Below are 15,086 nucleotides of genomic sequence, written 5' to 3'. Positions count from 1 at the left end.
CTCAAACAAAGACAAGGCATGGGGTTTGGGAGATACTGAAAAATACCACGGTTAATCTAATGATAAGCTTACAATTTCGCCTCTAACTAGTATTTGGAAATATCCTCAATTTTCCTTTATTTTATCCACCTTATTCTCTTTTTAAAAAACATTTAGCTGATTATGGAACATAACTTTGAATAAACAAATGGATAGAATGCTAAGTATTATCTTAAAAATTTAAGTTCTTTGAAGCTAGATAATATATTTATATTTCTGCTTTTATACTATTTATCTTTTAAAAGCTATTTAGTGATGACTTTTTTCTCATTTATGCATACTAAAATTATAGTGATTGAATTTATATCGCTAGAAGCCCGGTGCATGAAATTCATGCACGGGTAGGGTCCCTAGGCCTGGCTGACGATCAGGGCCTATTGGGGCCTCCCGGCTGCTGGCCAGGGCCTTCCTTCCCCGGCTGCCAGCTGCTGTCTGGGGCCTCCCCCCACCAGGAACCCCCCCCCCCCCCTCAGGGCTTATCAGGCCTGCTGGCTGGCAGGGGTAAGGGACTGTGGGAGGTCGGCTCTGGGAGTGCACTGACCACCAGGGGGCAGCTCCTGCATTGAGCGTGTCATAGCGTCTGGTCGACCGGTTGTTCTAGTTGTAACAGTCGCTTAGGCTTTTTTATATATATATTGATTTGTTTTTTTTTTATTTCTTGTGATCATTTTCATGTTTTTCCTTTTTAAAAAAAGCACTTAAGGTTATTATTATATAGTGGCTAAATTTTAAGAGTCTTGCCAGCAGGTGGCAAAATATAGTACAACTGCTCTATGAAGAAAAAGATATTTCAGTTCTGGTGCCTGCATTTACTTAAAATGATTGACTGCTTCTTTCTCTAGATTTTTCTTTTTTTTAAATTTGAAGTTCTGATATTTACAATTCTGTTTACCAGGTGACTGAAGCACATCATAAAATGCTAATGGGTATGTGTCAGCGAATTTTTCAAAAGAAACTGATAAGGTATTTTTTCTTTTCAGGAGTTAAAAATTCGTCTTTCATTATTTCTTTGCTTAGTTTTGTATTTTTCTATATAAACCAGCTTCACATATTCTAACAGAACTATAGAAAACTCCTCTTAGTATAATTAATGATATTAGGGAGTCTATAAATCATTCTTGGTGGTATCCCTCCTGGACTGGAACCCCTCATCTTGATTTAATGTCTAGATCTGCCACCTTACCACTTTGGGCATCCCCTTAAAGATACATTTTCACAGATTTTTGTTTGGTTCCTTCTCTTGTTTGTGGAGTTAACTTCCTGAGAAATAGTACATGAGAAATGAATGTTTTGAGGCTGTGTATATCTTTAAATGTCTTTATTTTATATTTATACTTGATTAATATTTTGGCTGGATATAGAATTTTAGGTTGGATACTGTTTTTCTACAAAATTTTGAAGCCATTGCTCTGTTGTTTTTCAATTCCCAGGAAAGAAACCTCACCATTATACAGTGTACACTAAACTAAAAACCAGTAGGGCCCTTTTTAGGGTTAGTTGTTATTAGAACGGTGCCTTTGAAAGATAAGGAAGATGCTGAGTGTTTAAGGGAATGTCATTTTACTCTCATATGAAAGTAGCTCAATTCCCTGTAGGAAATTTGTAGGAGGTAAACATTAAAAAAGTTTAAGATAGGTATAGTAGGTATAAACTATCAAATAGTAAATCACTTTGATTTGTTTCCCTTCTTGACACACCTTGTGGTAAATGACAGACTGTTGTGGTAATAGCCCTTCATGTTCATATTTTAAAGCACTTTATCTTGATGTGATGTTCCAATCAGTGCCCTTTAGAAGCCAAATGGAACTTTAATTGATAAGATACATATTATGACATTTGGATTTTTTCTTACCTTAAAGTTTTCATAATATAACTTTTAACTTCATATGAATTGGAGTCCACAAGTGATATTGCCATTCTTTTTTTAAAAAAAATATCTTTATTGATTTCAGAGAGAGGAAGGGAGAAGATATAGATAGAAACATCAATGATGAAAGAGAATCATTGATAGGCTGCCCTCTGCACGCTCTCTACTGGGGATTGAGCCTGCAACTGGGGCATGTGCCCTCGACTGGAATCGAACCCGGGACCCCTCAGTCTGCAGGCTGACACTCGATCCATTGAGCCAAACCAGCTAGGGCTACCATTCCTTTTGATAGCCTATATAAACAAATGCTAACTAAAGACTAGAATTATGAAATTGGATATTTTGAAACAAATCTCTTTGTTGGATATGTTACAGATTTATTTTGTACTCTAGTATAACTAAAATGTTTAAGTAATATCTTTAAAAGCAGAACCTAACCATTTCATTGGGGATAAAAGTTTTTTTTTAGTTTAATCTGCATTGATGTGTGTGTGTGTGTGTTTTAAATTGATTTGAGTGGGAGGGTGGGAGAGAGAAAGAGAGAGAGGCACACATCTATTTGTTGTTTCACTTATTCATGCATTTATTGGCTGATTCTTGTATGTGCCTTGACTGGGGATCGAACCTGCAACCTTGGTTTATTAGGCCGAGGCTCTAATCAACTGAGCTATCCAGCCAGGACCTGCATTGATTTGTGTGTTTTCTTAGCAAGAATTTGCATTCAAGAATGATTGTCATTCTAATATATGATTAAAATAATTAATCTTATTTAATAATCCCACATAACAAATGGGTAATATGCAAATTGACCCTAATGGTGGAACTACTGGTCGCTATGACGCACACTGATCTCCAAGGGGCAAGTCTCAATGCAGGAGTTGCCCCCTGATGGTCAGTGTGCTCCCATAGGGGGAGCTCTGCTTAGCCACAAGCCGGGCTGACGGTAGGCTCTCCCATCTCCTTGGCAGCACTAAGGATGTCCGACTATGGCTTAGGCTCGCTCCCCAGGGTTAGTGGGCCTAAGATGTAGTCGGACATCCCCCAAGGGGTCCCGGACTGTGAGTGGGCACGAGCTGGGCTGAGGGACCCTCTTGAGTGCATGAATTTTTGTGCACTGGGCCTCTAGTTTAGTATAATGATAAATGATATAATCCGTAGAAAACATGTATAAAATGGCAAGTATCAATTCTTAATCTAACTGTTAATTGTTGCTAGGTGGCTGTCTTAGTATTGATTACTATGGTATTCCTTTAGCTTTTATAAATTACAAAAGATAAACTGTATCTTCTTTTACACTTTAAATCAGCTCGTGTTCAATGTTGAAGGGTAGCAAGGAAAATTGATAGTTCAGATTTTTAAAGAAGTCTTATTTTAGGGTAATGTGCTTTTTAAAGTTGTTTTGGCACCTTTTTGGCCTTTTCCCCAGACATTAATCCTTGGCTGGAAAGAATAAACTCTAGTTCTCCATAATACCTGACTGCAAACTTCAACCAGAAAGCCTTAGACTGTTAAAACAAACATTTCTCAACCTTATAGCACAGACTTCCTGTTTTTACAGCTTTTCTGACCTTCCTGAGAAAAAGACCAATACAGCTATGGTTACATCCCGTGGTTATTGTCATAAAAAAAAACAACTATTGAATTTTTCAAAGCCCTTGAGTATAAAAGTGATTAATGCACCAAAAAATGTAAATAGCAGTGGACTCATGTCTGATCTTTGCTAGGCCTTCAATAAAAGATAATAGAACCAGGTCAGCTTTTAATGTGTCTGTGTTCAATGTCTGCTACAATTGGAATGCCAGGAAAAGCTCACATTAAAGAGACCTGCTCTATTCTGGAGAGATTGTAAAGGAAGCATTTGGCAGTCATTTCCTTTCACTTGTGAGAATGAACATGCTTTACATTATAATTGTTTAAACATACCAGAGTCTGCTGTTAGGGCTCTCATATTTTTCACTGTAGAGTTAGCTTACTCTAAAGATTGGAGGGGTGGTCATTGTTTAGGTTTCATTGTTAGAATTAATTAAATAATGAAAATGTTAGAATGTCTTTCTTTGTACTAAGTTTTGTTTCCTGTATCCCAAATATTTGCTTTATCTAGTCAGTTAAAATTAAAGTTAAGTGGATGTTCAGAATTTGTCTTCATGACAGTCTCTCACCTCTAACACTTCCCTCCTCCAAAACAAAAGAAACCACTCTGTGTTGCAAAGGTCAAACATCCTTGACTGTGGCTTTGATTTTTGTTTTAGCTAATGTATTGCATGTGTGAGTGGATATTTTGAATTAGAATCTTTTGACGTTTTCTAGAGAGGAGTGTGATTGGGTTTTAAGCGGAAAATACTGGATCATGAACACTACCTGTGATGCTGAAACTGGCAAATGGTACTGATTTAATCTTTTGAAACATTTAAATTTATATTTTTCCTAAAATAGATGTTTGTGATTATATTTTAAAGAGTTTAGTTTACTGGAGATATATTACCAGACAAAATATACGTAAAAATTTTTTTTTAAAGGGCAAAGCAGTGTTTGGGATTTGTGTTATTTCAGTTGCACAGATATCTATCTATGCGGTTGAAATTTTGAATTCTTGGTATAATAGTTGAGGTTTTTAGTTGTCATAAGATTATGGACTTTCAATAAACCTGGCTGGATCTCCCCACCGATTTTATCACATATCGTCAGACCCCATTCTACACATCTATTAGGGTCCTGAGTCCCTAAGCTATTTCTTCCACAAACCTCTCTTTGTTTTTTTTAGGTTTTTTTACTGTAATACTTTTCCACATGAGAAATCTCTCTTAACTGTCTTTTTGCCTTTTCAAAGTATTACTCTGTTGGAACATTATAATTTTATCTGTAGAATATGATATCGCTAGTGAGTTGATGAGAAATGTCCTTAAATATGTTGAAAACATATGCTATCTAAGAAATCTCACATTCTTAGTTGCTTTAAGGCTATTTCACATCCTGCATTCCCAAGAGGGCTCCCCACTTCCAAAAACTAAATCCTTCAGTCCTGACCTTTGATTGACACACGTGCTGTGTCAGATGAGTTTTCTGTGAGTGCACACTGAGCATCTGCTCTCTGTTCTTAGAAAAGAGGGATTTGCTGTTTTGCAAGCTCTCATTCCCCCCTCCGTCTTTCCGCCATTATTATATTATATTATATTATATTATATTATATTATATTTAATTTTATTTATGTCAGTAATTTTGTACATCATGAAATCACACTATGTATTAGCAGTTTATCACTCAAATATATGTTTGGGCTGTGTTGGGAAGTGTTAAAAAAAGGAAAGTTGTAATTAACATCCAACTTGAATGTTTTACCTATATATGGAGTATGTGCTGTTTATAGTTTTACTAAAAATGAGCCTCCTTCAGAATTTTATTTTTTATTTATTTAGTTCTTTAAATATATATTTTTATTGATTTCAGAGAGGAAGGGAGAAGGAAGAGAGAGATAGAAACATCAGTGATGAGAATCAAAGATCGGCTGCCTCCTTCATGCCCCCTACTGGGGATTCAGCCTGCATCTTGGGCATGTGCCTTTTACTGGAATCGAACCTGGGACCCTTCAGTCCGCAGGCTGACACTCTACCCATTGAGCCAAACCAGCTAGGGCACTCCTTGAATTTTAGAATCTGATGTTATTTCTAGTTATTTTTAAGAGTATTTTATGTAGATTCCAATATTATCAAGGTTGAAATTAGCTCATAAGTTTTACTCTTAAATATAAAAGTAAATATTAAGATTTTGGCATTAAAGGACATAAAAACTCACTTTCCCCCAATAATTTGGAATATTATTACAACATACATGTTCATGGTTTTCTGTTAAGTCTGTTTTAACATCACCTATAATTATCATCACCTACCAAATTGATGTGTTTATATTTCTGTTCTTCTGCAACTTACTACAAAGAAACTGTGAGTTGATCATTAAATGTTGGCTGAATGGAAAGTGATGTGATAAGTGAACGGATAGGTAATTATGTAGGAAAGTTTTTTTAAAAATTCATATTTGTAAATGCCTTGATTTACCTTTAAGACTTGCAAACTATAGGTTAGATGATAGTTACCTGTTATCTATATATATAAAAGCCAAGCAAACTGGAATGATGGTATGAACTGGAACAACTGGTTGCTATGATGTGCACTACGGCGGCCAACCAGCTCAATCAGGGTCCCGATTGGTCCCCACAACAACCTGCGGCCCCTCTTTCTGGCCTGCCCCGCCCCCAATTGGCTCCACCCCACCCCAGTTGGGGGTGGGGCCAGCTGGCCAACCACCTGTGCCCCCCCCCACAATTGGGGGCAGGGCTGGCCAGCTTACTTCCTGCAGCCCCTCCCCCCAACAGGCCCTGTCCCCAATTGTCCCCCATCTGGGTGAGCTGGCCAGACCCCACCCGTGCACGAATTCGTGCACTGGGCCTCTAGTTAAAATAATAAAACTCATTGGGTAGTGCTAAAAGCTGAGAAATATTTTATATTTAATGTGCTAATTCTGAATTCATATACATTTTAGGATATAAGCCATAATTTCCTTATTTCTAAAAGACATGCTATGAATACTTATACCAAGGTAATGAGTCTCTTGGGACTATGTGGGGGAAGCCAGGACATGTGGGGAAGAACATTGATTTAGTTTAGGATGATTTGAGAGTATCTGTGGAATACTATTGTGGTGGAGCCCAGAGGGCATTTGAAATGTGGATCTGTTACTAAGAAGCAAGCTTTGGGGGGGGGGGGGTGTAAAAAGGGGGGGATAAAATTTTGCAATCAGCACGAAACAGCTTGAGAGCGAATCTTCTCACTCATGAGAGATGCTGGAATGTGACAAGAGGTGCTCAACATTGACTACTAATTCTTAGGAGAGGAGTCATGGAAAGAAATAGAGAATGGCCAGGGGGTAGGAAATCCAGGAGAGTGCATAATGTAAAACTTAAACAAACCACCACAATGCTAGTGTGGGAACAGGGCTTACTGCTCGGAAGAGTATAAATTGGAAGGTAGCTTGATTCAACCTCTTTGAACTAAATAATGCGTGTTCATTGAATGAGAGATTCCAACAGTATAGAAATACATATATATGCACAAAGATACACATAGAACCTGGGTTATGATGATTAATACTTTTAAAAGTATTTATTTTATTGATTTTTAGAGAGAAAGAGAGAGGGAGAGAGAGAGAAACATCGCTATGAAAGGGGAACATTGATTGGGTGTCTCCTGCACGCCTCCTACTGGGGATTAAACCCACAACTCAGGAATGTGCCCTGACCAGAATCCAACTGGCAACATTTCAGTGCACTGGACCACACCCAACCAGCTGAGCCACATCGGCAGGGCATAATTAGACACCTTTTAATTATGGTATTCCCATACTATAGAATTCTGTGCAACTATATAAAGGAATTGAATGTTAATGGTCTGCTGTATAGTGAGAGAAGCAAGTTACCATATAGCATGAATGGTAGGATTTCATTTTTATGAGATAAAAATCAAGGAAATGAGCCCCCCCGACAAATAAATATATATGTTCTTAAGTATTTGTGTATTTGTATACATGAGTTCTAGAAGAAGGTCTGGAGATATGCACTTCAACTTGAATAGGTTTGGATTTTCTATAGGAAAGTATATCACTCAAAATCCAAAAGGTCTTAAAAAAACTATATATTTTTCTTTTGAAAACGAGGTTTTGTCGAGTTGGAAAAAGGAAAGAAATATGGCTAGTTTAAAATTGTAACTCCGTATTCTACGTAGTAATACAAAACCAAACCTCCCCATCTTAGGATACTATGTGAACATAGCTAACTAGTACTAGCCCATTCCTTGATTCAGTAAGTGTTTGCTTGACTTCCACATTCTTTTGACACTTTGACACTGGGGTGAGTTAAGTTACTTGATCGGAATGATTTTACTAGATAATGCTTAAGAAAGAATGTTGATCATCTCCACTTGGTAGTTATAAATTTGGCAGACCTCACTGGTTATTGTTAGATGAATGTTACCTTTAAACTTTCATAAAAATGTAATCTCCTGCCCCCTTTGGTTGCTGTGGGGAGTGGGCCAAAGCCACCCTCCTTCGAAGATGTGGCCAGAGGTCTTCCTTGCTGTGACAGAATGCGGGTGGTAGAGCGAGTAAATGCAGTGTAGTTGTGTGAGGTTAAGGATCTGGAATAACCTGGGTGCTGTTCAACTTGTGCTCAGGTTATACTTCACATTTCCCCTGTGTACTGTTTCTGGTCACAGCTTTAATGTTGGTTTAACTAGACTTTGTATTTAATTATAACTGTTAGGGTAAAGTCAGATGTCAGCTCACTTGGCTGCATGCTGAGGCCTGTAGAATATGGAGTGCTTTGCTTCTAACCGCATCTGTTGTCTCCTCTCATTATCTGTTAATGGTACTCAACTTGACAGGGTTGTTTTGATAAATGAAGGGTGTTATAAAACCTGGAGCTGGAATTTATGTGGAATGGAACTTAGGACAAAAGGAAGCAATGGCACAAGGCCAGGGTGAGGTGTGGGAACTAAGCAGTGCCACGTAGAATACTGAAAATAACCGTGGGCATTAATTTGGGAGTGAGGTTGGGATGTGTCTAATTTTTTTCATTTCTCTCACATACTATTTCTTTCACCGTTTCATGTGCTCATGTGCAAAACATCTGAGAAATTGTCTGTCTTGTAATAACTTCTATTTCTTATCTACAGATCTCTTAATTTACAAGCTCACATTAATGGGGTTTAAAATTAACTTTTCACTTTGAGGAGTTGGGGAGGGCGGTTTTGAAATGGTATGTCACAACTGCTCTTACAGAGGCTTCCATGTCAGGGAAATACAGGTCTTTGAGAGAGGAAAAAACTGAAAATAAAGAGTGTATGGTAAAAGAGAGGTGAAGGATTATTCCTCTTCCCTCATTTACAGCTGAATTTTGAATTTCATAGTACTTTTGCATTTAGAGAATCTTGGAAGACAAACTAGTATACAATTGCTCTCAAATTTTTATGTTCTGTTTATATTTCTCTCTGTGTGTGTACAAGATTTAGTGATGTATCCAGTTTACCTGTGGCTGTTTGCCTCTTGCATAAATGCCAGGTAAGCAGGAAGAACTTGGCTTGAATAAATTAGTGATGGTTTCTGAATCTCATTAACTTAAAAAAAGTGTAGCTTGCAAGTAGGATCCTGGTTATGGTCTCAGTATTTTTATGAGTAACCCCTGGGACAATTATTTACATCTCTATAAAGTGGGGATGAAAATCTTCATTTTACTAGACTTTTAAAGGTTAATAAAAGAAGTGCTATTTATTTGGGTAGATGCTACGTATTTGAGAGAGGCTTCTTTGTGCCCGGAACTGTGTAGAGAATATACACAAGGAATAAAACAGGGTCGTGGAAAGCAGTTCATTTATTCATTCCATAGATCTGTGTGCTTGACACCCAGTACAGTTAGGCACCACTTACTGATGGAGATACGTTTTGAGAAATGTGTCTTTGTCGATTTCGTTGTGACACGAACATCCTATAATGTACTTAACATGAATCTAGATCAGCGGTTCTCAACCTGTGGGTCGTGACCCTTTGGGAGTCGAACGACCCTTTCACGGGGTCGCCTAAGACCATCGGAAAACACATATATAATTACATAATGTTTTTGTGATTAATCACTATGCTTTAATTATTTTCAATTTGTAACAATGAAAATACACCCTGCATATCAGATATTTACATAACAATTCATAACAGTAGCAAAATTACAGTTATGAAGTAGCAACGAAAATAATTTTATGGTTGGGGGTCACCACAACATGAGGAACTGTATTAAAGAGTCGCGGCATTAGGAAGGTTGAGAACCACTGATCTAGATGGTGTAGCTTACTGCACACCTAGAAAACAAAACTTTCTCTAATGGAACTGGCTGCCTAGAGGCGACTATGGACTTTAATCCAAGAATCAGCCAGTGAATTACAAACGGAGATAAATGCTCTCAAGGAAAGGAACCCAGTTCCCTGAGAACTTATAACAAAGGAACTTGACCTAGAATGGAGTCTCAGGGGAAGCTTCCCTGGCATAGCGATGCTTGACCTGAGATCTGAAGGAGTAGGCTTTAACTGTGTGGGGCTGGGGAGGTGGGGAGGGGATATGGGAAGAAGCAGTCATGGTCTGCAGTAGAAATCCTGATACCTTGAGGAAATTGAAGGACTGGTGTAATTGGAAGGTGGGGACTGGGTGTGGATGGCTTATCAGAAAGGATGCCAGACAAGGACAAGAGTATGTAAGTGTCAGAAAGTGCTGTCAAAGCATTTAGAATCCCTGAGAGACTAGGTACAGAATGAATTCGGAAGAGCAGTTTGGTTGTTCTCGCCAGCCCTTGTCAATTCACTTCAAACCACCATTTTTAAAAAGGTCTGCAGGGAAACAAAACAAAACAGTTCTCTTTAGCCTCTGCCGTGTGTCGATGTAGCTGGTTGGAAAATGGAAGTGTGTCCCAGTACCGGAGTGGCCTTTGTAGCTGGGCTTTATTTAGGGTCGAGTTCATCTCTGACCTGGGTGGAGTGATTTCACCGCCACTTGGTGATGAAGCAGATTCTCAAGCTGCATGTCCCTCAGGATGGACTCATTGAGGAATGGTGTTTAGTGGGGCTTATAGCATAGCTCATAGCAGAGTTGCTAGTACACTTGCACTGTAGACCATATCTGATTATTTTATTTTTTACCAGTAATTGATTTTTTTCTTTTGAGGGAGGAAGGGGGAGAGAGGGGGCATTTGTTGTTCCATTTATTTATACATTCATTGGTTGATTCTTGCATATGCCTTGACCAGGGATCAAACATGCAACCTTGGTGTATCAGGCTGATACTCTAAACAACTGAGCTACTCAGCCAGGGCCAGGGCCAGGGCCAGACCACCTCTGGTTTTTATAGACCACAGCCACCTTTTGTGGCAAAAGCTTTATGCCTCATCCGCTCTTATTCTCGGTGCCTGTGCTGTTAGTAGTTTTAGATAGATATTTCTATCTCCTGAAGAATAACTTGTTTTTTTCTTTGAAAGTGATCAGGAGAAAGATGTTGAAATAGCAAATATGCATGTCAGTGTGTCAGCTTAGTTGTCTGTGCCAGTAAGGCACCCCCCTTGGTGGGAGACTGGGCGTAAATCCCTTATCTGTCTGAATCGTGGACTATTGGTAAGAGGGTACCTATTAATTCAGCGGCATTAGTGGACCTTGGAAGGTCCAATAACATTCATTTGAGAGTTCAGGGAAACTTGCCTGGAAGGTCGAAAGGTGTGATATGAAAGATACTAAAATTGATCATTTACATTTTAAGCTTGTGACTTTCAAATTTGGGTTGACACTGACTAAGCTTAATACTTTGAATTCATATTCTATAGGAATATATTTTAAAACATTTTCTTTAGAGTGCCTTATTTAATAGGAAAATTTATCTTGGCTGCTACTACTAGAGAGTACATGGTATGAATGTAGTTTAATTTTAATAAATTTTAGCAAGTTGATGTATGCTAAGCATATTGGGTGTGGGGAAGAAACTGATTTTAAATTAACAGTTGGTAATTCTATTTAGATGCACATAACAATGGAATTAATGAGGGGGTCTGGAATCTGGTAGCCTGTGGGTTATATGTATATGTAAGGCCACTTGGCAGGAATGCACTTTTATTTTGTTTCCTTATTAGATGGATAATAAAGCCCAACTTAAAAATAAATCTGTATTTCAGAGAGGAATAGAGAGGGAGACAGAGATAGAAACATCAGTGATAAGAGAGAATCATTGATGGGCTGCCTTCTGGGGATCGAGCCCGCAACCTGGGCATGTGCCCTTGACCAGAATCAAACCTGGGACCCTTCAGTCCGCAGGCCGATGCTCTATCCACTGAGCCAAACCAAGTAGGGATAAAGCCCAATTTAAGTATGCCTTGTATAGAAGATGGATCTTTATTGTTTTGGGAATGATTAGAGAGAAGCATTTTAAACAATTGACTTAGAAAATTCTTAAATTGTAAGGAAAATTGGGGTCAGAATTATTGTTTGACACCAAACAATGATTCTCTCTCCTGTGCATCTTTCAAACACACGTTGGGGGTGTCTATGATTGTTGGTTATTTCATCTGCATTTTGTTAGACGTCAGAGGTAGTTGGTATTAATATTCCTGGCAGAGGCAGAGGCACCTCTCTAGGACGTGTGAACTGCTGATCACTCACGGGGATGTGCTGCCTCTTTAATATCTTGCTTGCAGATGCATTTTCTAGCTGACCAGGCTATTAAGAGCTGCCATCAATCACGCAGCCTCTCAGTTCCGGCTGTCAGCCGGGGAGGGAGGATTAGGGAGCGGCGAGGCTGGCTGGCCAAGCTGGGAAGGAGATAACATTGCAGCGGCTTTGTGTGCGCGCGCAGGCCGCACTCCAGCCCGGGTTTTGCCGGCTGCCGCCGCCTAGGGGAGTCTGCTCTTTCTCTTCTGGTGTCTAGGTCTCAAGCATGTGGCAGTGTTGGCCCAGCCTCTGGGGTTGAAGGAGTGCGGCTGTATACCACCCCCAGCCGCGGGCGGGGCCCCGCGTGGCCACCGACTCCCCTCCCGGAGCCTCCGAGCTGTGGGGACCTGCGACTGCCTCTCCGCGCTGCCCTGCATCCGCCAGGGCCTCCTTTTGTTTAGCAAGTGCATTTCATGCCCCCAGCCCCCGCCCGCCCCGCCCCGCCCCTGCTCGTGGGCCTAAGTTTGCGGGCCCTGCGCTGGAGGAGGACGAGGCCCGCAGGCTCAGCTCCTGCCGCTGACCGGCCGCAGGCAAGTGGCCAGCGCCTTGTGCTGTGAGGGGGATGCGGGTCTCGGGCCAGGAAGTTGATCTAGTGTGGACGCCGGGGCTCTCGGAGGTGGGTGTAAGGGAGGGTTGTAGCTGACCCTAGAAAGATGAACAACTTGGGTGTGATTGAGAATGGTGGTGGCTTTCCAGGAATCAGGAATCGGTACAGGCTGTGTCCCATTGCATGGCTGTTGGTTTTCTAGTCCCAATCAAATAAGTGAATTAAACCTCTTTAGGGCGTAGAAAACATGATTTTTAAAGAATGTGTGTGTATTTTTGTCTTCTCTGAAAGGAAAGCCTTATTGAACGTGAACAATGTATAATCCAAAAGTCCCTGATCAGAAACTTCATTGCTTACTGTGGAGTAAATGTAAATTTAAAAATAAAATGGATTTGATGGACTTGATTATAAAGTAATTTTGGGGTATCTTACAAATAATTTAGTTCTTAGACCAAAATACAGTTATTTCTTAGATCAAAATACGGTTATTTTACTGGAGAAGCTAAAATGCAGAGATAGAAGAATGTTGCTTATATTTAAATTATAAAAAATATTTTTGGTTTGAGGTGGTGGCTTCCCTGCCCCCTTCCCCTTGTTTACTCAATCTTGTACCCTCTTGGAAACTATGGGCAGACCTGCTTGACCACTGTTTGTGGAGAAGGAAACTCCTGTAATGGGCTACTTTGTTTTACTCTTCTTTTCCTGGTGCACATGTGCCACTGTTCTCCTTGGGGCATTGTTCGGCTGAAGGCCTCCTTTCAGCCGCATGGAAATTAAAAAAAAAAAAAAGGTGTGTGCATGAACACAGTGGTCAACAGAGATTAATTTTTCCCTTTGAAATTGTGTGTCAGTGTGCTTTAAGATTGAGACAGTAAAAGTTGAGAACAGAGTTGACAAACTCCTTACAATTCTGTGCCAAAATTACTATATTGAGTATTCCCTTCTTCCCTCCCTCCTTTCCTTCCTTCCTTCCTTCCTTCCTTCCTTCCTTCCTTCCTTCCTTCCTTCCTTCCTTCCAGGAATGCCAAATTTAAACTAGTGATTACAAACCTTACAGATGGGAACAATATCCCATGTAAGCCCATTGATCTGTGGGCAGTTATTTCCAGATGCACAGCCATCTCTACATTTTTATGTTAGATTTGGGCTCTAAGAGGCAGTTGCCTTTCTGAGTATTTCCATTGCCTAGTCAAACAACACCAGGCAGACATTTTAGAGGCTTTACAGTAACTTCACAATAGTGTGGGAGCAGCAGTTAGAAGCTTGTATTTGTTTTTTTTCCCAACTCTGTAATTTAGTCGTGTTTAAACTGTTTTATAAAGATCTCTGGGACCAGTGAAAGGTGGTTTTCAGTCCAGAGCACTTGAGTGCTCATTGTACTCTGGCAGGCCCTGGTGCACTTGGCAGACCGCGCTTGAAATGTTATTTGATCTGCTTGCATGATAGAATTGACTTAGATTACACTTTTCCCCTCCCTGTGGCTGTTGAAAGTGATGCATCAAGGAGCACTGTGCAGTAACATATTTAGAGACTCAGCCTAAATTCATTCACTCTAAGAAGGTTTCCAGAAAAAAGGCCATTTAGATTTTTGTCTTGTTTTGTGGTTTTGCATTTATGAATTGAGGCAAGAGCTGACGTAATGTAACTGTACCACTTCCTTTGTGTGTGTATAGGTTTTTATAGCCTGTGTTTCTATAGGATATGTTCCAGTCTACGTGGTTGTGATTATTTGAATGTGTGTATATTTTCAACTGGGTACTTTCAGCTTTGTGCCAATTTATTGTTTACATTGAAGGTCTGCGGGGGTGGGGTGGGGAAAAGAGTGTGATGGTGAACCCTGCCAACTTGTCAGTAAGGTTCAGTGAATTGCCTGTGTTTTGCAGACTAGCCTTTCATTTTAATTAGTGCAACTGTGTACAGCTGTTAGGTCAGAATGCATTGGCTCTCCTGCAGGGTAGTTTTATCTTACACTGGAGGTTTTATGGACTTGTCTGGCTGTGTTTCTTAATCCCTCTCCCACCGCCACTGTGCTTGCTTTTAAGCAAATGATAGAACAAGACAAGCTTTTGTTTACTCATGTAATAGTTTACTTGTGAGAGATTTATTTTTTTTGTTTCATTTATTAGTAGGTATTACATTTACTATGCTTTTCCAAGGTCAAAGGGTTTTGCTTGCTATTGTGTAGTCAGAGTAGCCAGTTAGAACCATACCATCCATTTTATAATGACATAGGAAGCCAGTATTTTTTCCCCTTCCAAATTGGTTCTTTGTTTGCTGTTCTACGAATAGTCTGTAAAATTCAAACAGAAATAAATGTTAGTTCAGTGGAAATGATTACATGGTTAAAATGTTTTTCCCT

General features: G+C 39.7%; 1 protein-coding gene across 5 annotated transcripts in view; it reads left to right on the top strand.

Annotated features, from left to right (window-relative positions):
- RERE (arginine-glutamic acid dipeptide repeats) overlaps positions 1 to 15,086 on the top strand; it is a 392,160-nt gene that overhangs the window by 87,652 nt on the left and 289,422 nt on the right. Inside the window, exon 1 of one of the 5 annotated variants that reach the window (XM_070404010.1) lies at positions 12,675 to 12,710. The exons of 3 other annotated variants lie outside the window; for them this stretch is intronic. The gene's annotated coding sequence lies outside the window, so the exon portion shown is untranslated. One more of the 5 variants, XM_070404009.1, reaches the window with a different exon arrangement.

This window comes from Myotis yumanensis, unplaced genomic scaffold, assembly GCF_028538775.1.
Source record: "Myotis yumanensis isolate MYYU_CA2020_CCGP unplaced genomic scaffold, mMyoYum1.0.hap1 SCAF_2, whole genome shotgun sequence".
NCBI lineage: Eukaryota > Metazoa > Chordata > Mammalia > Chiroptera > Vespertilionidae > Myotis > Myotis yumanensis.
This window is presented reverse-complemented; position numbering and strand designations above follow the sequence as displayed.